This window comes from Saccopteryx leptura, chromosome 7 (assembly GCF_036850995.1).
Source record: "Saccopteryx leptura isolate mSacLep1 chromosome 7, mSacLep1_pri_phased_curated, whole genome shotgun sequence".
Classification (NCBI taxonomy): Eukaryota; Metazoa; Chordata; class Mammalia; order Chiroptera; family Emballonuridae; genus Saccopteryx; species Saccopteryx leptura.
Genome location: NC_089509.1, coordinates 84,085,246 through 84,110,314, shown reverse-complemented (window position 1 = coordinate 84,110,314; position 25,069 = coordinate 84,085,246). Strand labels below are relative to the sequence as shown.

The 25,069-nt window shown below is 38.7% G+C and overlaps 1 protein-coding gene and 1 pseudogene across 1 annotated transcript in view; one reads left to right on the top strand and one right to left on the bottom strand.

Annotated features, from left to right (window-relative positions):
• Positions 1–25,069, bottom strand: part of PLCL1 (phospholipase C like 1 (inactive)) — a 369,849-nt gene that overhangs the window by 189,632 nt on the left and 155,148 nt on the right. The gene's annotated exons all lie outside the window — the stretch shown is intronic.
• On the top strand, positions 6,406–7,893 carry LOC136378334 (nucleosome assembly protein 1-like 1; annotated as a pseudogene).

Genomic DNA, 25,069 nt, shown 5'->3' with positions numbered 1-25,069 from the left:
GTTGGTATGCTTGAAGTTGTCTCAGGGGTTCCTTACTTTACTCTCACTCTTTTTTTATTCTTTTTTCTTTTGCTGTTCTGACTGGGTGTTTTGCTTCCTTATATTCCATACTGATGAGTTGATTCTCAGCTTCAATTACTCTGTTGACTCCCTGTAAATAATTCTTCATTTCAGTTATCGTATCCTTCATCTATGACTGATTCTTTTTTATGGTTTCTACATCTCCTTTTATATTATTGAAGTTCTGTCTAAGGTCATCAACTCTTCCTCCAAGTTCACTGAGTATCCTGCTAACCAGTGTTTTGAAGTCTCTACCTAGTAGATTGCTTGTCTCCATTTTGTTTTGTTATTTTTCTGGAATTTTGTTCTGTTTTTCATTTGGGACATGTTTCTTTGTCTCCTCATTTTGGCAGCCCCCTTATGTTTGTTTCTGTGTATTAGGTGAGCTGCTATGTTTCCAGGGGTTGGTAGAGTAGACTAATGTAATATGTGTCTTATCAAATCCAGTGGCACACTTTCCCCGTTCACTCAAGCTAGGCACTCCAGGTATGTGCACCTTGTAGGCTGTGTTCACCCTCCTTTTGCAGCTGAGCCTTGATTACTGTTGGCATGTCAGTAAGAGGTATTTACTCCAAGGCCACTTGGTTTCAAGGACTGACTGCCACCACTTTTAAACCACTCACTCTGAACTTCTAAAAACATCTATCTCTGAACAAGCTTTCAGTTCACTCAAACCATTCTAAGATCTCAGAAAAAGGAAAGGGAGGGGGGATAATCTGTAGTGACTAACAGTGCACTATGTTCTGGAAAAACTCGAAACTCCAGCAGAACAAGAAATGCAAACAGAGTATTAAAAAGTCCATTTTAACTCCTAAGCAACACCCTGTGAAGTTAGAGAAAGATCGTTTGGTTGAGAAACGTCCTTTGCCCTTGTAGGCTTCCCTGACCATTTGGAAAGGTGCTAGCTATACCTTGGAATATTTTATACATTATACCAGTTGCTTTTCAACCTTTTTCATCCCATAGCATACATAAACTGAGTACTAAAATTCTGTAGCATACCAAAAAATATATTTTGGGCCAATCTGACAAAAAAAATAGGTATAATTTTGACTGATTTACAATAATAATAATAATTACCTATCCTTTTTGTTCCAAAGTGACTTTTTTTAAAAATCAAGTGGTCTACCCTTGTATATAAGGATTTCTGGTACCAAGATTTAACCAATTAGATGCAATCTTATTATGCAACATGATCAAAAAGATGCAACTCTACTATATAACCTATATATTTATGGTTCAAAACATGCCAACACACTGGATGGCTACTGTTGTGTTGGCTATTATTATTTTTTCATTTGACAGTTTAAAGGAAATGAGGTAAGTGCCTCTGAATAAATTGTCAGGTATTGCATGTTTTAAAAATTCTTGTGGCACGCTAGTGTGCCACAGCCCACCAGTTAAAAACTGCCACATAGAGCTGTAAGCTTATTGGATTAAAAAATGTCAAAGAATGTAGAACTGATTAATGCCACCTTTCAAAAAATACCTTATGGAAAACAGGACAAACTGTCCTCACATGTCTGCATAAAGGGGTATGTTCAGCAATATAAACCTCAAAAAATAAAATTATACCCTATAGAGTATCAGTACCTACTGATTTTCCATACACTGCATATAATACATCCTGTTAATTATTAAAAGTAGAATATAAGATATGCAAAATAATCTATAGTATTTCTCTTCAAATACAAATTTATCCTCCAAATCATATTTGTACCCAAAAACCAAGTGGCAGACAATTCTTTATTAGCTCTGATAATGATAGGGTCAGTAATGTATAATCCAGAAAAGGTTATAACAACAAAAAATTGTAATATATCCACTGATCTACTGTGTTACAAAAAAATGCATCTCATTCTGTCATTCGTGTAAGGTAAAAGCATATTCGATATTCATAACAACACATGGAATTTCTCATCAAAAGAAACCTTGTCCCCAAACTGTTTGCACACAAAAACCAAATGTTAGACATTTACAGAATCCTGAAAGATTTATATGTATTAATACTGTTGTCCTTTAAAAGTTCTAAAATGCAAGCTGTATGCTGTAATAACTGGATTTCCACGTGCAAAAAGAACAAAGCTGGACCCCTACCTAACACCATATACAAAAATTAACTCAAAAGGATAAAAGTAATAAATATAAGAGCTAAAACAATAAAGTTCATGAAAAAAATAAAACGGGGTAAAGCTTCAGGACCTCAGATTAAGCAATGGCTTTTTAATTGTGACAATAGAAACATATGTAATAAAAGAAAAAACAGGTATCTTAGATTTCATTAAATTAAAATTATTTGTACTTTGCATTAAGACAGTGAAATAACAATCCACAGAATGAGAGAAAAATATTAAAACTCAGGCAACAGATAATAGACTTTGATCAACAATACATAAAGAACTCTGAGAACTTGATAATACAAACATACAAAAGAACCTATTTTAAAGATGTGCAGTCTGAACAGGTGGTGGCACAGTGAATAAAGCACTCAGCCTGAGATGCTGAGGACCCAGGTTCAAAACCCCAAGGTCATCAGCTTGAGTGTGGTCTCACCAGCTTGATCACACAGTCACTGACTTGAGCGTGAGATCATAAACATGACCCCATGGTCACTGGCTTGAAGCCCAAGGTTGCTGGCTTGAGTAAGGGGTCACTCACTCTGCTGGAGCCCCTGGTCAAGGCACATATGAGAAAGCAATCAATGAACAACTAAGGTGCTACAATGAAGAAACTGATGTTTCTCATCTCTCTCCCTTCCTGCCTGTCTGTCCCTTTCTGTCTGTCTGTCTGTCTCTCATTCTTTCTCACTCTCTCACTAAAAAAATAAAAAATAAAGATGGGCAAAGGATCAGAATAGAAGATATACAAATTACCACTGAGCACATGAAAAGATACTCAATATCATTAGTGATCAGGAAAATCAAAATCACAATATGACACCTTTTCACAGCCACTAGCATGGCTATAATAAAACATAAAGCAGATAATAACAAGGCAAGATATTAACAGTAACAGGATGTGGAGAAAACAGTCTAGTACTTCCTCAGAAGGATAAACATAGCGATAGCATGCTATAGCAATTCTACTCCTAGGTATATACCCAAGAGAAATAAAAGCACATTCCACACCAAAACTTGTACATGAATTTTCATAGTACAATTATAATAGTCAAAAAGTAGTAATAACCCTAATGTCTACCAAGTAATGAATTAAAAATTATATATTCATACAATAAAATATTATTCGGCAGTAAAAAAGGAAGTATTGATACATTCTACAATGTGGATGAACTTGCAAAACATAATACTAAGTGAAAGAATCCAATGACAGAAGACCACATATTTTACAGTTCCATCTGCTTGAAATGTCAGAACAGGCAAAAAAGAGAAAGAAAATAGATTAGTGGCTGGAGAAAGGTGGGTAGAGGAAAATAGGGGAATGATTGTTAATGGGTATGGAGCTGGGATTTTTAAGGGGGGAAAAAATGAGAATGTTCTAAAACTAGTTGTTGTTATGGTTGCGTTACTTTGTGGATGTACTAAAAACCGTGGTGCTGCACACTTTAAATAGGTAAATTGTACGGTTATGTGAATTATATCTCAATAAAACGGTTTTAAATTCAAGGTGTGTTTTTAGGGAACCATAAATAGACCATTCTGAACAAATAAAATAATTTTCATAGTAAAGATATGAAAACTATAACTGGAAAACTAAGTGGTCACCACGATATGTTGGAAGCCCTTTGATGCAAAGAAAAGAATTTTGAACTGTGTTCTCTGCTTTCCAGTTGATTGCCTTAGGATAATAAAGAGTCCAAAATCTAGTAAATACCCCCAAAATGGCAGCTTTTTTGTCATCATTAAGAGGTCTCTATGTAGTGCATTCATCTTTCTAGAATCTCTGGATTGGCCTCTTCAGGTCTCCACAGTCAGGGTTTTATGTGACCACCTCGGTTCAGCTCTCCCAAGACAAGAGGTCCACCTGACAATCCAATTTACTTGGGTAAATAACAGAAAACAGCTTGATTTTTCAAGTCATGTGCTTCTGTGGTGGTTACCATTAAGTAATGGAAAGGGTACCTACCATGTTCATTGTAGTACACTATCTCATGGGTGCATCTGCACTCCATCCTCCTTTGCTACTGTTAATCTTCGTCCTCTCCCCTTTTTTGTTTTTGTTGTCACAGATTAAATTTGATTTTATTATGTTCTTGGTAGAGCTTTTATTTGTGGCTTGGTTTTGTTTTGTTCTTTGTATCTGGTCAGAATACCCCCTTTAGTATTTCCTGAAGTGGGGGTTTTCTGGTGATAAATTCCCTCATCTTTTCTGTATCTGTGAATGTTTTTATTTCTCCTTCGTATTTGAAGGATAGCTTTGATGAGTCTAGTATTCTTGGCTGAAAGTTCCTCTCTTTCAGAACTTTAAATATTGGGGTCCACTCTCTTCTAGCTTATAGAGTTTTTGTTGGAAATCTGATGATAATCTAATACGCCTTCCTTTATATGTTGTATTCTTCTTTTCTCTGGCTGCGTTGAGAATTTTTTCTTTATCATTGGTTTGTGCCAATTTCATTATGATGTGCCTTGGAGTAGATTTTTTGGGGTTAAGATAACTTGGTATTCTGTTTGCTTCTTGAACTCAAGGCTTTAGTTCTTTCCATATGCTTGGGAAGTTCTCATCTATTATTTGAATATGTTCTCCATTCCATTTTCTCTCTCTTCTCCTTCTGATATACCTATTATTCTTATGTTGCTCTTTCTGATGAAGTCCGACAATTCCTGTAGGGCTTTCTCATTTTTTTTTTAATTCATGAGTCTCTCTCCTCTTCTCTCTGTTGTGCCTCTAGTTGCCTGTCTTCTATGTCACTAATTCTCTCTTCTATCTGGCCTGTTCTATTAGCTAAACTTGTTACCTCATATTTCAGTTCATGAATTGAGTTTTTCATCTCTGTTTGATTCATTTTCATAGTTTCAATTTCCTTGGTAATATATTCTTTCTGTTCATTGAGTTGTTTTTTGAGCTCCCTAAATTGCCGTTCTGTGCTTTCTTGTATATCTCTGAGTATTTTTAGGATTTCTATTTTAAATTTTCTGTCATTTAACTCCAAGTTTTATAATCTTTTAAAATTATTTTCTATATATCTTTCCTCATCTATCTGTGCTACATCTCTGTCTTTTGTATCCATGATATTCTATTTCCTTTTCATTAATGGTATCTGAGGGTGGTTTTGTTAATAACACTAATAAGAATTGATAAAGAATAAAAAATATTTTTAATTATTATTATCTTTGAGAAAATATCGTGAAAAACTAAGAATTATATTGTGCTAAATGGAACAAAAACTACCTAGAATGAAGGGCCTAAGTTGGGGAGAAGTGACAAAGGGGCAAAAAACGAGGTAAGGACCCGCAAAATGCTACAAGGAAAAAATTTGGATCAAGTAAAATAATTTGCTTGTAAATGACAGTCGAATGAGAGATATAATGAAAGAGAAAAGAAGAAAACAAGAAAAAGGAAAAAAAAGAAAAAAATACTATTGTATTAAGTGGAACAAAAACTACATAGAATGGAAAGCCAGGGTTGGGAGGAATGCTAATGAGTTAAAAAGTGAAGTAAAAAGCACACAAAATGCCACAAAGAAAAAATTTGAATCCAAAATAAAATAATTTGTGAGTGAGGATCAAATGAGAGGAAAAGTGAAAGAGAAAAAAAGAAACCAAAAGAGAAGGAGAAAAAATAATAAAAAAAGAGAGAAAAGGAAAGAAAGAAAAAAAAGGAGAGTTAAGGTTTTCAAATATAACCCTCATAGAAAGAAAAAAAAGAATGGGAAATGTAACACCTATGGGTAATGCAGTTCAAGATGAAAAGAATAAGATGAAGAGAGGATAAAAGGACCCAGGTGGAAGAAAAAAATAAAGATAAAAAAATGAAAGAAAAAAAAAGTGTAAAAAGTTATAAAGACTGTGGATTATTCTTGATTTTGAGAGATTATCTTCTTCCTTTTTTCCTTCTTCTCTCTCTTTTTGTTCGGTGGCACTGTACCCCAGGCTCTGCCCCTGTGGCACGCCTAGGTAGAAATTTGCAGTTGATGTGTTGCTATGGCGATGACATATCCTAGGCCTCAGTCTCGTTGGTAGTCGGGCTTGTTAGCATTTGCAGGCTCCAACAATGGTAGAGTTCGTTTTCCTGGAGCCTCTCTCCAAGTCAGAAAACAGCTTGATTTTTAAACCCTTAAAAAGCAGATAAATTTTAGAGCCTTGAAATTCTAGAAATAGGGTCTTTTTTAACGCCATCTGCTCGCAGCGCCACCTCCTGAGCCTCCGGCCACTTCCCTGAGTCACTGACTGCGCAGCTCCGGCCACCTGGCTCCCCGTGCTAGCCATCAATATTTGGAATTCTTACAACATGGCAGACATTGACAACAAAGAACAGTCTGAACTTGATCAAGATTTGGATGATGTTGAAGAAGTAGAAGAAGAAGAAACTTCTGAAGAAGCAAAAATCAAAGCGTGTCAGCTGACTGTTCAGATGATGCAAAATCCCCAGATTCTTGCAGCCCTTCAAGAAAGACTTGATGGTCTGATAGAAACACCACCAGGAAGCATTGAAGGCTTGCTTAAGGTAGTTAAAAGATGCGTGAATGCCCTCAAAAGCCTTCAGGTTAAATGTGCACATATAGAAGCCACATTCTATGAGGAAGACCATGATCTTGAAAGAAAGTATGATGTTCTCTATCAGCCTTTATTTGATAAGCGATTCGGGATCATTAATGCAATTTATGAACCTACAGAGGAAGAATGTGAATGGAAAGCAGATAAGGAAGATGAAATTTCAGAGGAGCTGAAAGAAAAGGCCAAGGTTGAAGATGAGAAAAAGGATGAAGAAAAACAAGACCCCAAGGGAATTCCTGAATTTTGGTTGACTGTTTGTAAGAATGTTGACTTGCTCAGTGATATGGTTCAGGAACATGATGAACCTATTCTGTCTGAAGCACTTGAAAGATATGAAAGTGAAGTTCTCAGATGCTGGCCAACCTATGAGCTTTGTTTTAGAATTTCACTTTGAACCCAATGAACATTTCACAAATGAGCTGTTGACAAAGACATATAGGATGAGGTCAGAACCAGATGATTCTGATCCCTTTTCTTTCGATGGACCAGAAATTATAGGTTGTACAGGGTGCCAGATAGATTGAAAAAAAGGGAAGAATGTCACTTTGAAAACCATTAAAAAGAAGCAGAAACACAAGGGGCATGGGACAGTTTGTACTGTGACCAAAACAGTTTCCAATGACTCTTTCTTTAATTTTTTTTTGCCCCTCCTGAAGTTCCTGAGAGCAGAGATCTGGATGATGCTGCTGAAGCTATCCTTGCTGCAGACTTTGAAATTGGCCACTTTTTACATGAGCGTATAATCCCAACATCAGTGTTGTACTTTACTGGAGAAGCTGTTGAAGATGATGATGATGATGATTATGATGAAGAAGGTGAAGAAGCGGATGAGGAAGGGGAAGAAGAAGATGAGGAAAATGATGTAGCCAGTGATGCAGAGGAGGGTCAAAACCCAGCAGAATGCAAGCAGCAGCGAAGCAGATGTATGTGGCCTTGAGGATAACCCCCACTGTAATAGCCCAAACACAATTACTACCTACCCACAGCCTTATGATTCTGTATCTCTTGGTAGACTCTAATTTTTTTTTTAAAGGAAAGGAATTGATATTTTAACAAGAAGTTTGTTCGACCTAGCATTTTAACTTTAATTTTTCTGCCAGGTATGTTGAATGCAAAAATTCTCTCACACATTTTTATTCACTGCTACATAGTTTGGTTCTTCTAGGGTATTTTTATCGTGTAACTATTAGATTGCAGCTATGAAAATAAACAGAACTATTGAATGAAATTCTAGAAATACTCATAGAGGTAAGTTATCTTACCTCTAACAAATTATCACTGGAATAACAAGTGAAAGACAACTGAGCTGAATAATGGCTACATTGACTAGAAGTTCCTCAGCCAGACACACGTGGCCAGCGGGAAGCTGAGAGAGGAGCTCAGCCTGAGAAGGAAGTGGCCTTACAAGGCGGACACTGAACATCACTCAAGATGACTGTAACTTTCCCAGCTTAGCTAGATCGGGTCTTTGAGCTACATGAGAAAACATATCATTTCTTTCCATACTTCTTTCTATTGAATAAAATAATCCAAAGTACATGTACATTATAAAGCATTTTGAAAGCACTGACATTTTCTTAATATTAAAAATAAATTAAGAGCAAATACGTAATTTTTCCTCTGGGTTTCTTATCTTTTCATTTTTGACCATGAGAAAGACAGAACTTTTTAAACTGAAAGGTAGATAATAAATATGAGGACAAGTCATCGGAGAGTCATTAAAGAAATTCCTAAAATAAATTAAATAAAATGGAAAGCAATGTTTCTACTTTTGAGCAGACTTATAATTTCAGTTCTAACTATTCAGGTTAGAATGTATTCCAGTTTCCAGTATGTATTCATTGATATCCAGGTTACTTCTAAACTTAAGACAGTTATCAATGAATGAACAAAAAGTGAACGAAATCCCTAATATAACATAATAATTCTCCCATGCAGTAAAAAACAAAACAAAAAAACAAAACAGAAAAAAACATATTAAAAAAGATTTCATAGGACTGCAGGGACAAACTCTCCCTGGGTTCCCTAATGTCAGCACCTGCTCAACTCCCAGCCGCTTCCCTTTCCAAGCTGGAGCAGCAAACGCCTCGTCCAAGTTTGGTTCCGCTACTCTACTCTAGAGCCTACACGGGTACAAGAAATTGGTTGGCATTAGTCAGTACACAATGACGGTGGTCCAGAAGAATTCTGAGTTAAAGAAAAAAACTAACTAGAGATTTTAAAACCACCCTGGGTAATCCACCTGTGGTTAGTTATGTGGTAACACAGACAAACCATATGTATTTAATGCCTCTTTCAATGCCCCACACTGCACATGGTGATCCTGAACATCAGTAGTCTCCTCCTGAGTACTCTGGGTGGTCTGTCCACTGACACTCTAAATGACACATGAATACATGGACCATCTTTCCTTTTCTGTTTATATATTTTTAAAAGGATAGGAGAACAAGAATAAAGATAAGGAGTTATGAAACAAAATTTGCAAGTTATTTTGAAGCAGAGTTGTTTTTTTCAGGACATCGCATCTTTTACAATTCATTTTTCTCTCATTTAAAAAGAAAAGCTTTACAAAATACTATGCCATTTAAATTCCAAGGATAATTTAATCACATCTATTACTCAAGCACAAATTATTCATGCTGATACTTATATTAGAATGACTTCTTTAAACAAATACAGTCTCCTTCCCAGTCCATTTATTTATTTTTGTAAAATAATATATTTCTTGTTATTTTCCATCCTTAACCTGAATGGAGAGGCAGAAAGTATCTCATCCTTTGGGCTAAGAGAAAGCACCATTATCACCTATCCTTGGAGATAACAAACAGCTCCCCACTCTAAAGTTTCATTTTTAAAACTACTTCTCACATAGAATCTATAATCTGGTTGGAGGAAAAAGATGTTAACTGTCATGGCCCTAGAACCAAAGCTTATTTTGTCTCTGAGCCAAACAGGACTACAGTTCCTAACGGAATGGCATAATAAGCAATCTTCCCAGAGCTATAGTCAGTAATTTACTAAAATTACTCCAAAAGACAGCATAGGAAGCATAAAACTTTTGCTAACTATAATATTTCTCTTTCTAGAATTTAAAGGAAAAGGAATTTAGAAATAAACTACTAGATGAATTTAAAAATAAGAAAACTATAAATCTATTCAAGAAGGAAATAAACAACTAGTTAGAGCTAATGATGACCTTAATATGTTAAAATTAATAGAAGGAGAAAAAACAAGAAATGTTCTAAGAATGGAAAATTTAGAGGCAAGCGTATGCCTCCCAAGCAGAAAATCTAACATTAGACATTAAAACACACACATTCTCTCTCTCGATGGTTTTCATACAAACTATCTACAGGAATCCAAGTATCAGGGCACACAAAATTCTATATTCAAATATACACTCTGGGAAAAGTAACAGCAAAAACATTCTTGCTGAAATGGAATACAGTAGCCATTTAGAGCTAACACATTTATGACTATTATAAACTGTTATTGATTGGGATTAATAAAGAACAACCAAACCCTGAGTTCCAAAATCAAATCTGGAAACATTCCAGGATACTTCTAAAATCGTTGTGTCTTGTGGAACATAAATATATAATTGAACACTGTTTGCCAAGAAACTGACAAAGATTCTAACATTCGTGAGTTATTTTATGAAGGATGACTTCTAGAGAAACCATAATAATGCTATACATCTGAAATACATTTTTTAACACAGAAAAGTAGAGCATGTTTGCAAACCATATGCCTGATGGAATAAATTTTCAAGGCCCTGAAGGCAATTTATATATATTTTGTCAAAAAAAAAAAAAAAGGGTGGCCATAGGCATGCTAACATGAAAAAAAAAAAAAAAGGATGTGACTGGAGCTCTATACTAAGCAGTCAGAGAAGTCAATCCTAGTTCTCTAAGCCTCCCCTTTCTGTACCTTTCTTCCTCCTACTATTTTCAGACTTAGAAGACCACTGAGTTTCATTTCTTTCTCTAGTCCCCATCAAAATGTGTTTGCAATCCAGATCTAATACCGCCACTTACTTTCTGTGGCAGTTTAGTTCATGTCGCTGCTCTCAGGGGTCTCCACTTTCTTTCCCATTATGAAATAAAATGCTTTGTCCCTATGAGGTTATGGCAGCATCCAGAGAACAACTGGGGAAGTTACGAGGCTATTTTACCTCTGAAATCATACTATTAAACAACTATCCATTGTTTTTCCTATAAAGCTAGCCTTGCTATAGAAAAGACAACACTCACATTTTCAACTGCTTGTTCCATTAATTCCACCCTGTGCAAAATTAGCACAGTCTCTCTTTACATCAATGTTCCTCCATCTTCTTATCCAGTGACCCCACTCAGTGACTCTGAAAAACCCAGCTCACAATCTGTATTATCTCCTAACCAAAAAAGATGGCAGGCATATAAAAGCATCTCCTTTAATAATTTGGAAGAAGGTAAACCTCCCCACACATAATGAAGAAATAGCTTATTTCCCAACCAAGCACAGGCTTTCATGTGTTTCAGAAATCTTCCTTCTCCCTTTGTCATTTTTAAACAGACAGGTGGAGCTGCCACATAGCTAGTAAAACAAGGGTCCAGAGCTCAGATGCCTACCAGGGCTCAGCAGCTCACAGAAGTGAGATAAATGCCATGAACCAAGTGAGTGAGATACAGGGAGGAGGCACTGTACAGACAGCAGACCCCTCCTACAGGTGACATTTGTGACTCAGCTACGTTGTGGCCATACAATGTTGCCAGATCATCAATTTTTTTCAAGAATCCTGAAATACAGATTTTCATGTGAATTTTGTTAGCAGCTAACAGTAATTCAAATTAAAAAAAAACAACTTGGGTAGAACAAGTCTGGGTGAGCCAATCCAGAGCCTTCGGTTGTCAGTGTGTCCCACTAGCCACCCATTCAGTGTGTCTTTTATATAATCATGATCACTTAGCCCAATCTCTGAGGATTTCCCCAGTGGAATTTTACCCATAGGACCCAGAGGGCTTGAGTGATGTGATGTTTAATTTTTTTTTTTTTTTTTTTTTTTTACAGAGACAGAGAGTGAGTCAGAGAGAGGGATAGACAGGGACAGACAGACAGGAACAGAGAGAGATGAGAAGCATCAATCATTAGGTTTTTTTTGTTTGTTTTTTTCATTGTGCGTTGCAACACCTTAGTTGTTCATTGATTGCTTTCTCATATGTGCCTTGACCGCAGGCCTTCAGCAGACCAAGTAACCCCTTGCTGGAGCCAGCGACCTTGGGTTCAAGCTGGTGAGCTTTTGCTCAAACCAGATGAGCCCGCACTCAAGCTGGTGACCTCGGGGTCTTGAACCCGGGTCCTCTGCATCCCAGTCTGACGCTCTATCCGCTGCGCCACCGCCTGGTCAGGCTGTGATGTTTAATTTAATGTGTCAGCTTGGAGGGTGTTTTGATGAGATTAACATTTAAATCAGTGAATTTGGGGTAAAGCAGAATGCCCTCCATAATGTGGATAGGCCTCATCCAATTACTTGAAGGCATAACAGAAAGAAAAAAAAAAAAGAGTGGGCTCCCCGAGCAAGAAAGAATTTTCCCAAAGATAGCTTGCAGACATCATCTGCACCATCATCAGCTCTCCTGGGCCCCAAGCCTGCTGGCCCAGCCTGCAGATTTTGGACTCTCCAGCTTCTGTAAGTGTATGAGCCAATTGCTAACAATAAATCTCCTTCTCTGTACATACACATTCCATTGGATCTGTTCCTCTGGAGAACCCTGACTAACATTGATTTATCCAAAGTCACATCGCCAGTTTGAGGGGAAAACTTGTTCTAACTTTTTGTCTAGGATATGTCCCAGTGTGCTATGTTGGAGCAGTTATTTTTATGGAGTAGGAGATGACGTTACAAACATGTCTCTGTCCATGTATATACATTATAAAAACCTAAGCTACCATATACAACAGGTATTTCTCAGAGTGTAGCTGCAGCACTACAGAATCATGTAGACACCTGTTTATATGCAGACTCCTAGGACCCACTCCAGATGGATTGAACCCAGTTCTCTAGGACTGTGGCCATAAAATGATACCTGGGCAAACCAAAGTTTGAGAATACTGGAATGATTAAGAAGGAATATAGATTAGTGGTTAAGAGTACAGATTCTAGAGCCAAATTTTCAGGGTTTGAAGCCCAGCTCCATCACTTAGTAGTCACATGAGTGACCGTGGGCCAGCTACTTAACCCTGTGCCTCAGATTAGAGTACATTTCCCACCTCTCATCCCAGAAAGGATCTGAGGATTGAAAAAAGAAAGCTTCTAAACACTTACACAGAATTGGCATTCAATTAATGGTAGCAATTATTAGTAAAGTTTCTCATCATAGGTATTACAACACATTTTCAGTATCATGTTAATCCATATTTACAGTGACAATGACAGTGGCACTTTAAAATCTTGAAATACCTTCGAGAGCAAAGACCAGTGTGGTTAGATATTGTCTTTCGTTTCATGCTAATTCTCTATAGCTTAGTAGTGCTTTGTAACTTGGTAAATCTATGGTAACTTTCTGGAGATTAGAACATTTGATTAACCAGAATACCACATTTGACAATAACATGTAACAAATTTTACTATATATGCGTAGCATATTGTGTGAAGACTGTGAGAGAGATTTTATTAGGCAGTGTGGTCTTGCTGCAATCTATTGATCCTCTTCTCTATTTCTATAAAAACAGAGGCTATGTATTATTTATGTTTTAGCTCTCCAACCCCTAACTCAAACAGGCTCCATAATAGTTATTTAAAATACTTACTGAATTAAACTTTCACATAATGGCTTTGATCCAACATTCTCTCACTAACATATGCTCGTGATAATTTCTAAAGATATATACATCTAGTATTTTAAAAATTAGGCTAGAAATAATAGACAGGATCAACAATCAAAAAAATTGAGTCAGGCTTAGAATATCAGTGGTTAACAATTTACCTAACAGCAGAATAACACATCTACATATACCCAATATCACTCAAAATTCACCAACCTCTAATTAGCAAGAGATTTCTAGGTCAAAGAAAGGGGTTTCAGCACAAACAAAACCCTTCATCCACTGACCCATGCAAATGGCAGTTATCAAAGCCAACCCTGTACAAGGTACAAAGGGAAAATAAAACCAAAAAACACTGCCCCGACCCCAAAAAGTTACAATCTAGTAAAAGGATATAACGTAAGGACATAATATACAAGAAACAACAATGACATGAAGGAACAATTACAATACTTTCAGTGAGTTTCCATATTCTAGCAGAGTTACAGGAAGGAAAGTAACTCCAAACGTGTGAATTAGAAAGAGCAAATAGAGTCAAGGGTTTTTGAAAAGGCCCGAATGGTGCTGCTCGACTTGATTATAAAACAGAAGGAGAGCAGTATATGAAGAAGTGGCACAAGCAGATGTCTGTGAAGGAAAGAACAGAGAATCACCACATAAAGCAGGCAGTTGAATCCTCTAGGACTCAGAGTACTGGCTGGAGAGTAAAGGAGGACAAGGCTGGAATCCCACCAGACTGCTGTGCACCTTCACTGCTAAGCACAACGTTTGGATTTTACTTCCTAAACATCAGGAAGCCTGTAAAGGCTTTGACCTGATCATAGCTGGGTTTGGTCTAGTATCTGTCAAGGTGAGAGGTGATGTTTAGAAGAGTGTGAGCGAGCCAGGAGAAAATCTAGAAGACTGCTACAATAACCCAGAACAGTGGTAATAAATGCCTAAACCAAGGTAGTGGAATAGGTATGGGAAGGAAAAGATTAACGGAAGTGGTACCTGTTCCTAAAATGTGGAATGTTTGATATGAATTAGCATATATACTACCTAGAAAATGAATATATATATCCTCACTGGAATTAGATATTGTTCCCAATTTTAGTAAGATAATTCTTGACATACTACTCTCTTAAACCATTTCTCATACATACTGCTTAAACCATTTCTCAATTGTTTCTTCTCAAAGGAAATTTTTTTCAATACTTTTTATCCTCTAAATTAAAATAAATCATCATTATCACCTGGCAGAGGTTCTCCCATAAGTGCTGTGTAGAGGAAGGATCAAGAAACCAGCACACATTGCAGAATGCCAAACACAGTCCCTGCTGTGAATGAGCTTAAACATGACATGCAGAGAGGTATGGGGCTGCCATCACTTACAAAGCACCTCCTGTCTAAACACAATTATACTTAAGTGCTTCTAAAACTATTATTCTCCAATGCACACATATTACATGATGCTACAGCATAATTGCCACATAGTTCTTGACACCCACTATGATGCTGTTCACGAAAGAAACCACAAAAGCTGAAAACACAATAGAGATTAATATCTCTGCCCATCATTGAAGGAAATGGGAGGCAAGTCATCAGAGAAAGGAAGCTGAGGCTCTCTGTGGGCCTTCCTGCCTTCAGAGCCTATCCCAACACAGTGAACAACAAAATCTGTGGTGTTTTCTTCTATTTCTAAAAGGCTCTGTGATCAGACACCAGCAAACAAATCTCCAGTTATTCGGTATTAGAGAATTTCAGGTTATAAGCTGAAACTAAACCTGAAGATCATTTCTCTCAATCACATCATTCTAAGGCCAAGAAAAATGAGGATCAAAGTCCTACGGCTGGTATGTCCTCTTCTCATTGTCTCTCATAAGCCTCTGATTCTAAATATTCATGAACCCTAATGATGGGGTGTCAGCCCCAGTATTATATACTGGGTCACAGTCAAGGTAGAAAAATAAAACACTGCCCATATATACACAGATTTGTCCCATCATCGAGAGGTGTATTGTTTCCCAACTGTGGACCACTTAAAACTCACGCACCTTTATTTCCTTATGGCATTAGTGTCTACTTAGGAAGCTAGCAAATATAGGACACTTTTTAAGTCTCTGAAATATACAAAGTGATATTTAAAACACTTAGAGCCCTGGCTAGATAGCTCAGTTGGTTAGAACATGATCCTAATATACCAAGATTGTGGGTTTGATGCCCAGTCAGGGCACATACAAGAATCAACCAATGAATACATAAGTAAGTGGAACAACAAATCAATGTTTCACTCTCTCTGTCTCTCTCCCTCTCTCTAAAATCAATCAATATTTCTTTTAACTTCAAAGATTTTTAAAATTCTTAGAAAAGATTTTAATCCATATAGACTTAATTCAATTTAGTAGGAAATATCAATACTATATTACTATACTAATGAACCCAGATACCATTAAAATGAAATTAATGATGAGGTGTTGATTTAAATTAATATATTAATATGTAAGCAAGAGCATGATCTTGGTCCCTTTAGAGCAGTGGTAGTCAACCTGGTCCCTACCACTCACTAGGGGGCATTCCAGCTTTCATGGCGGGCGGTAGCGCAGCAACCAAAATATAAATAAAAAGATAGATTTAACTATAGTACGTTGTTTTATAAAGATTTATTCTGCCAAACTTAGCGAAAATCCAACATAAAGTACTTGGTAAGTAATTATTATTATATGCTTTAACTTGCTGTAACTCTGCTTTATAAATTTTATAAAGTAAAGTTACTTCCCTACTTTATAAATCACCATTACTGTGGAACCGGTGGGCGGTTAGAAAATTTTACTACTAACAGAGATACAAAAGTGGGCGGTAGGTATAAAAAGGTTGACTACTCCTGCTTTAGAGGTTTCAGCTCTGAGCTATCTCCAGTACACCTACCTCTAGGATTCAGAATCATAAGAAATCATTTAGAGACCCAGAGGCTCTCAATCACTGCAAAGTAACACCTGACAATTCCCAATAAACCCAAGGAATTAGGCTTTGGTCAAAATGGCAGACAAGCAAGCTACGTTCCGTTTGTGTGTGTCATTCAGTGATTCTTGGTTGATAGCAAGGCTCTTCCAGAGCTGGGTTAATCAGGATGCATAAGATGCCAAAAGCTTTAGGGTCCCTAGGGTTACCATAGCAACCACTGCCCACTTCCCACCTAAACGCAGATAAGGAGGTAACTCATACAGGCAAAGAGCCTAATTTGAAGGAAGCAGTGCTGGTTATTGTCTTCTGAGTTATATCCTCCGAGCTATAAGAATTTAGCCAAGCTGCTTAACTTCTCTGTGCTTAGTTTTTTCTCTCCTGTAAAATAAGGATAATAATATCTACCTCGTAACATTGTTCTAAGATTGATTCAATGAGATTAAATGTGACAACAGCAACAATATCTAGCACATGGCAAAGCGCTATCACAAAAAGTCATATCCCCCCTCTTCTTACTATAGGGCCTTAGATTCACAAATAACTTGTTCCAATGAATTAAAAGGTAAGTACTAACTAAAAAGGGCAACAAAATAGTCATCATCAATGAATTTCACTTCAGTGGAAAGGACTTTATCAAATCTTTAGCTGGTCATCAAGAGAGTACTGACAGGGCTGGGGAGGTTTAAGATAGGACATAAACTTTCCCTAGTTGGCTATATTGCCAATAAAGAGCCTCAAGTGAATACTCCAAGGCAATCAATCACTCAATCAATCAATAGGATTTCTGCAGACACAAGTCCATTTTCCTGAGTCATGTCCAACAACCAACCAGTTTAGTGTTATAAACCTCAGAATTACTTTTTGTGCCAATAGCCATTAGCCTCTAATAAAACCATCTTTCTTAAGTACAGTGTCCATGTGTTCATCAGGATTCTTTTTGGTATGTGACAGACCCTGCTTAGATGAGATTAAGCATAATAAAAATATATAGGAAGCAGGCTAAAGCAGCCTGTATTAAGGGAGTGAACACTCAAACTACAGGAATATGCTCTCTCTATGACCTGACCCTCCCACTAGGCTTCCTTCTCTAGCAGCAAACCAGGCAATAGGAGCTCCACAACATCACATCTTATAAATTCCCAGCCAACAGTAACTGCCACTTTCCCAATTCACTTGAAAATTTTAGCCCTGGCCGATTGGCTCAGTGATAGAATGTCAGCCCAGCATGTGGATGTTCCAGGTTCGATTCCTGGTCAGGGCACACAGGAGAAGCGCCCATCTGCTTCTCCATCCCTTCCCCTCTTGCTTCTCTTTCTCTCTCTCTCTCTCTCTCTCTCCCCCCCCCTCTCTCCCCCTTCCCCTCCCACAGCCATGGCTCGATTGGAGCGAGTTGGCCCCAGGTGCTGATGATGGCTCTATGGCCTCCACCTCGTGTGCTAAGAAGAGCTCAGTTGCTAAGCAATGGAGCAATGTCCCAGATGGGAAAAACATGGCCCCCTAGTGCGCTTGCTGGGTGGATCCCAGTTGGGGTGCGTGTGGTAGGCTGTCTCTGCTTCCCCTCCTCTCACTGAATAAAAAAAAGAAGAAGAAAATTTCAGGAGAATGACCAACTTGAGGCAGGTGTCCACTCCAGGCCAATATGCTGTGGTCCAGATAAGAGAAAGGATGGGAGTAAGGAAGAGGCAGGGTCATATAAGGAAGGAGGCAGCAACCCCTGAAAGCTAGAGCCATTCCCAAAAGAAAGGGGGAGCTATTCCAAAAAGAAAGTCCAAGGGCAGGGCTGAATAGACCACAATGGCAGAGCACTGCAGGTATTTGTAAGCAAGCAATTTGCATTCAATAATCAGCATGGTATGAAAACGTGTATGTTCAGTCATTTTGTAAATAAACCTTCACCAAACTTAACTATGGGCTATAAATTCTATAGCTATTCCAGTCAAGCAAACAATTGTATCCCTGACCCTCTCAGCCCTCTACTTCCACTACTATTCCCACCTCCAGACTCAGCTGGAGCACCATGAACCTGCTAAGTAGCGTCCTCTATGGGAGAGAATATATTCGCAATATCACACAACCATGACTATCCTGTCTAGAGCAGCCCTCTGTCCTGCAGGAATTACTTTGTTATTCTTGGTGTCTTATTTGGCTTCAGATAACCTAGAAAGTTTCTGCAATGCAATTTCATTACTGAAACAATTTCATTATAGGAGAATATTAAGCAACTGTTAAGAGTGAAGTCAAAAGGTCAGTGTCTACATATAAACCACATTCCTACCTTACAATTCTGTCTAATTAATATTTAGCAGATTCTGAAGCAGCAAAATAGATTCAGTAGAAATATTTAAAATTTTTAAAAATTGCCTTATATTAGCATTGGTAATTATTTCCTCCAGAAATGTATATGCTGACTTTGACATTTGCAGCATAAAAGATATTTTCAAGGCCCTGCTTCTGGAGTTTAAAATTCAGCTAATAATGAATCTTTTATTGCCTTCTTCCTTTCCTGAGTGAAATGACCTTTTTAATATTACTTGATATGCCATAAATCATTACCTGTTTAAATTCATGTGATCATACAATACAAGATCTTTGAAAAAGTGCCCCACTCATACTCATGCTCAGAAAACTATCTCTCAGAATATCAGCCATGCCTCACTCCCTCTCCTGAGTGATCAGAGGTCTCCTGAGTTCAGATGCTGGATGAGGTACAATAGCCCCCTGGGGTAGAAATGCAGAATTGGTCTCCCACAAGGTCACAGAAGCAAGGGAAGGCAAACCAGACCCCAAACCAAGGAACATCAGAAAGTGGGGATTGCACCAGAGAAGCAGGCAGTGCCTTCCGAAAGCTGCACTACTATTTCCACAGCTTTCTCTGATCTCCATCTAGAAGATCAGATTTCACCAATGAGAAGCTCTAGCTTTCTTGAGTTCCCCACTCATTGTACAACTCACACAGTGCATCCGTGAATGTAAGAGATTTTGTCAGTTATTTAAAGAGAGGCACAAATGGAGTTTCCAAAAAAAGCAAACAACTTCCAATTGAACAGTAAACATCTTCCTTCTTAAATTATCTTTGGCCATCCCACCACTGGACTATTTCCATAGGTCCCTTCACCCAGTTATGCAGCATCAGCAAGCTCCTCTCTCCTCTGTCCTTTCTCTGTTTACCTCTCTGGAAAGAGCTCAACAAATTCCCCTCCTTACAGCACAGTCCCAACTTCACCATTCCCCTCTGCTGCCTTGGGTCTAGCCACCACCATACTCTCCTGTTCCATCTTGTGCCCCTCAGTGAATTTTCAAGGTACATATTTTCACAAATCGAGTTTTCTTCTCGTAAGAAGAACCAGGTGACAGCTGTTAAGAATATGGACTTATCTTATTAACTCCTATCACCCAAAACTGAAGTGGAATCATTATTCCCAACATAGAACTAATAAGGAGAAATGAGTTTGGGTGGCTCTCCACTCCATAACCTAAGGATACAACAGCCTGGACTAGGGAGGGATCCCACCTGCTCACTCACAAGTCTGGGCATCGGAATACAGCCGGGGAACAGGTCTCAGCGGCTTCTCTGATCTCTCCACTGGTGGAACTGACTCTCCTCTCCAGAAACAACTTCTGACTTTTGGTTTATCAGAAGAGAAGAGACACTTAGAGGCAGATGTTGATCACCTTTGAAATCTCAGGTACGGCAGCTGTGATTACACATTTCGCATGGTCCATGCTGGCTTACAGGAGCTCTTGTCGTAGAACCCTCTCTCCACTGTGGCCCTGCCATACACAGAAGTAGGACTCTCTGTGAAGTCAGGTTCCAGCTATGGTCTGATTCTGCTGAAAGCGGATACAACACTAGCTCATAAAATAAATAAATAAATAAAATGACAGAGACATGTAACTAGAACCCAGATGGGTTTTCTTTTTTTTTTTTTTTAATTTTTTTTTAATTTTTATTTTATTTACTCATTTTAGAAAGGAGAGAGAGAGAGAGAGAAAGAGATGAGAGAGACAGAGAGAGAAGGGGGGGAGGAGCAGGAAGCATCAACTCCCATATGTGCCTTGACCAGGCAAGCCCAGGGTTTCGAACCGGCAACCTCAGCATTTCCAGGTTGACGCTTTATCCACTGCGCCACCACAGGTCAGGCCCAGATGGGTTTTCGATCCTGTTTACTAACGCTTTGTCCTTGGTAACACAAGGAACACTGTACAACTTACACCAAAAACCCTCTGCCCTTTTGAATTCAACAGATTCATTTGACCAGTTAACTACTTCATGATTACTTAATCAAGACATGTTTAAATACTGGATATTTTATGTCCTCTATACAATGTGATCTGAATCCACTTCACCCATTAAAATGATAAACTTGATATATAAAAGTGACTTGACTCATTCCCTCGTTGACTAATTCAACAACTATATACTGGGTGCCCATCATGTGCCCACCAGTTTAAGCTCACAGGTGTAAGTCTCTAGAAATTTGGTTCATAACGGCTTCTAAAAAACATCTTAGAGTTAACATGTCCAAACTAAAAAATGTTTTAATTTCTGCCCAAACCTTACATCCAGTTGAAAAGTGACTTTGGAATAACATTTAAGTCTGCTCCTTCTCTCTCGCCTCTCAATGCCCAGCCCATCAGCCGGTCCTTTCTGTTCTACACTCCCACCATCCTGCCTCCTACTCACCACCAGTACCACCTAAACTAATCCAGCATTGCTTTTAACCTGGACAGTTTAATACTTTCTGTTTTCCCTATTCACGCTTAACTACCCTTACAAACTCCATTCAAGCAGACAAAAACAGAATCTAACTACAGGGGTCTTCAGATTATGACAGTCTCAACATATGACATTTCGAGTTTACAATGCTCACTCCCATTCAAACTTTAAAAATTTGAGACGTGAGTGCTTCAGCCTACATCTTTAGCATCATATTTACAAACTACGGGGGCAAACTAGTTCCAGACTAGCCTAGAAAAATTCTTTAAGAAGGTAGAGAGGCCTGCAACAGATCCTGTACCCTCTACATCAGCTGCTTCTTGAGATGAAACACCTGTAGTACAGGTAGAATCATCTCCAGCGTCTCCTGCATGTTCCTTGGGCAATCCTGATTCACCTGACCCAGTATCTCCAGCACCTTCTGCAGGTTCTCCTGCCTCTCCAGCATCCTCCTCCCAATAGGTCACTCTCTCCCACCTTGCAATGCCCCTTCCAGTGTGCAAGCCAACCACAGGAATAAAGTTAAGGAGGGTTTTTTTAAACTCATTTTTTGTCATTTTTTCTGTTACTACAGTACAATGTACAGTTCAGTATACTTATGTCCTTTTTTTGTAGCTTTGCTGTGTGTTTATGTTCTAGATTATGATTTTACAACTGTTAGGATAGTTAAGTGACTTAGGCTAGGGTGTGTTTCAACTTACACCAAAATTTGGGTTATATCACTGTCGTAGGAACAGAGCTGTGTCATAACCTGAGGACCCCCTGTATATCCTCTACTGCTTAATGGCTTTCTACCATACTTGAAATAAAAGCTTAACTTTACATCACTACAAAGGGCCTGAATCCATCATTTTCAGTCTTGTCTGCTCATCAGACTCACCTAAGGAGCTTTAAAAAATTCCAAAGTGCCACCCAGATTAATTAAGTCAGAGTCTCCAGAGGTAGGGTCCCGCACTGCTTTATCTTCAGTGTACTTTCAGAGCAGAGAACCACGCTCTCCATGACCTGCCCTCTGGCCATCTTTCTCAGCTTTCATCTGCTGCCACTGTCCCTTCCAGTCATGAGGCAGCAGCCTCAGCAGCCTCTTTGTTCTCTTCAAAGCCATTTCTCTGCTTTCCCTGCAAAGCTCTTCTCTGTTCCCGCCTTCCACCCCAGCCCCACCACCACCCAGTGACTTCACATCCTTGGTTCCGCTCATGGTTCAGGTCTCTACCCAATACCACCACTTTGGAAAGGCTTTCTAGGTCCACCCTCTATCTCACCCCTCTGTCTATGTAGCTTCATGGACACTTGTATCCATTCTTATATGTGCAATGATTAGAATAGTATCTGACACACAGTAAGTACTCAATAAATAGTTACTGAATAAATGAACCCACAAACAAACGGATCTAGTTCTGTTCTCGCCCCAGAAGCTCTACGGCAGTGGTAGTCAACCTGGTCCCTACCGCCCACTAGGGGGCGTTCCAGCTTTCATGGCGGGCGGGCGGTAGCGGAGCAACCAAAGTATAAATAAAAAGATAGATTTAACTATAGTAAGTTGTTTTATAAAGATTTATTCTGCCAAACTTAGCGAAAATCCAACATAAAGTACTTGGTAAGTAATTATTATTATATGCTTTAACTTGCTGTAACTCTGCTTTATAAATTTTATAAAGTAAAGTTACTTCCCTACTTTATAAATCACCATTACTGTGGAACCAGTGGGCGGTTAGAAAATTTTATTACTAACAGGGATACAAAAGTGGGCGGTAGGTATAAAAAGGTTGACTACCCCTGCTCTAAGTATTTGTTTTGTTTTCCTCTAGGAACAGTGCCCTTGAGAAAGGTGTGCACAAGTTCTATAGAAAATGGTCTCAGAAAGCAATATGTAAGTTTCACTGACAACTGGAATGACCACACACATATCAGCCAACTCCGGCTCTTTGAGAAGGGAGACTTTTTCATATTTAAATAGAATCCTAGAAGTTAAAATTTGTATTTAGTAAAATGTACCAATCTTTTACTTTAAGGTTTTTATTTTAATGTCAGTAGAAAAGCTTCCTCTGCTCCAACTATATTAAGTATTCTCTTATATCGCCTTCCAGCACTTCTAGGGCTCTAGTTTTCATTTTTTCTTGTTTAAATTTTTGACCCATCCAAAGTTCATTTTGGTGTGAAGGTTGAGAAACAGTTCTCATCTTTTTTTTACCAAATAATAAGTTCATTTGGGAAACTCTGTAACCTCAGCATTTAGCTTACTAAAATCATACATGGTTGGCGCTCAATTTATGTCTGTTAAATGAAATTATCAGATGGTCATAAACTACAGAATAGCTACGGCACATACAACAACAACACATTCCAATAAAATGTGTGTTTATGCATGACTTTGATCAGATACTAATGTACATTTTAATAAGTAGACACGTGTCAACCAATACCGATTTGGTTATCACTAGTGCAAAGAGTTAATAATAATTACTATTTATTGAGCACTTTTGCTTCACACACGATAAGTGCTTACACATATTAACTCAATCCTCATTAGAAGGATTCTTTTTCTTTTTAGCGAGAGAAACAGGGACAGAGAGAGAGACAGAGAGGGGGACAGATAGGGACAGACAGTCAGGAAGGGAGAGAAAGAGATCAGAAGCATCAACACTTTGTTGCGGCACCTTAGTTGTTCATTGATTGCTTTCTCATATGTGCCTTGACAAGGGGGCTACAGCAGAGTGAGTGACCCCTTGCTCAAGCCAGCAACCTTCGGCTCAAGTCAGTGACCTTGGGCCTCAAGCCAGCAACCTTTGGGCTCAAGCCAGCAACCATGGGTTCACGTCTATGATCCCACGCTCAAGCCAGCAACCCCGTGCTCAAGCTGGTGAGCCTGCACTCAAGCTGAATGAGCCCATGCTCAAGCCAGCGACCCCAGGGATTCAAACCTGGGTCCCTCTTCATCCCAGTCCAATGCTCTATCCACTGCACCACCACCTGGTTGGCTAGAAAGATTTTCTATTCAATCTTAATTTTAAAGATGAAAATACAGAAACACCAAGAAATGAAGAAATTTGCTCAAGGTCCCATGACTAGCGATGGGCTAAGTTGTACTCTGGACACAAGCACTGAGGATCCTTTGCCTTAACTACTATGTTATCTTGTCTCAAAAATCATTATTGATCACAAAATAAAATGAGCAACTGACTATTTCTGCTATTAACACCTAAAATGTGTACCTACTTTAGTGGGACAGTCTGTATTTCTAATTTGATAACTGAATAAATATACCCTCATCCTTACCCTCACCCAACCTCCCCCAATAAAATATCTACCCCAGAACTCAGTAACACCTACCTATGGCTATAATACCTGATAGAAGAACAATAAGGGACTATGAGGGTTGAGTACAGGTAACTCAAAACTTGATAGCTCTCTCAACTAACCCACACTCCTTCACAACTTTTAAGTTAAAAATCCCACCATTCATTGCTATAATTTTTTTTTTGTATTTTTCTGAAGCTGGAAACGGGGAGGCAGTCAGACAGACTCCCACATGTGCCCAACCAGGATCCACCCGGCATGCCTACCAGGGGGGATGCTCTGCCCATCCGGGGCGTCACTCTGTCGTGACCAGAGCCACTCTAGTGCCTGAGGCAGAGGCCATGGAGCCCTCCCCAGCGCCCGGGCCATCTTTGCTCCAATGGAGCCTTGGCTGCGGGAGGGGAAGAGAGAGACAGAGAGGAAGGAGTGGGGGAGGGGTGGAGAAGTAGATGGGCGCTTCTCCTGTGTGCCCTGGCCGGGAATAGAACCCGGGACTTCAGCACGCCAGGCCGAAGCTCTACCACTGAGCCAACCAGCCAGGGCCCATTGCTATAATTTTTAAGCATGCCCTGATCTA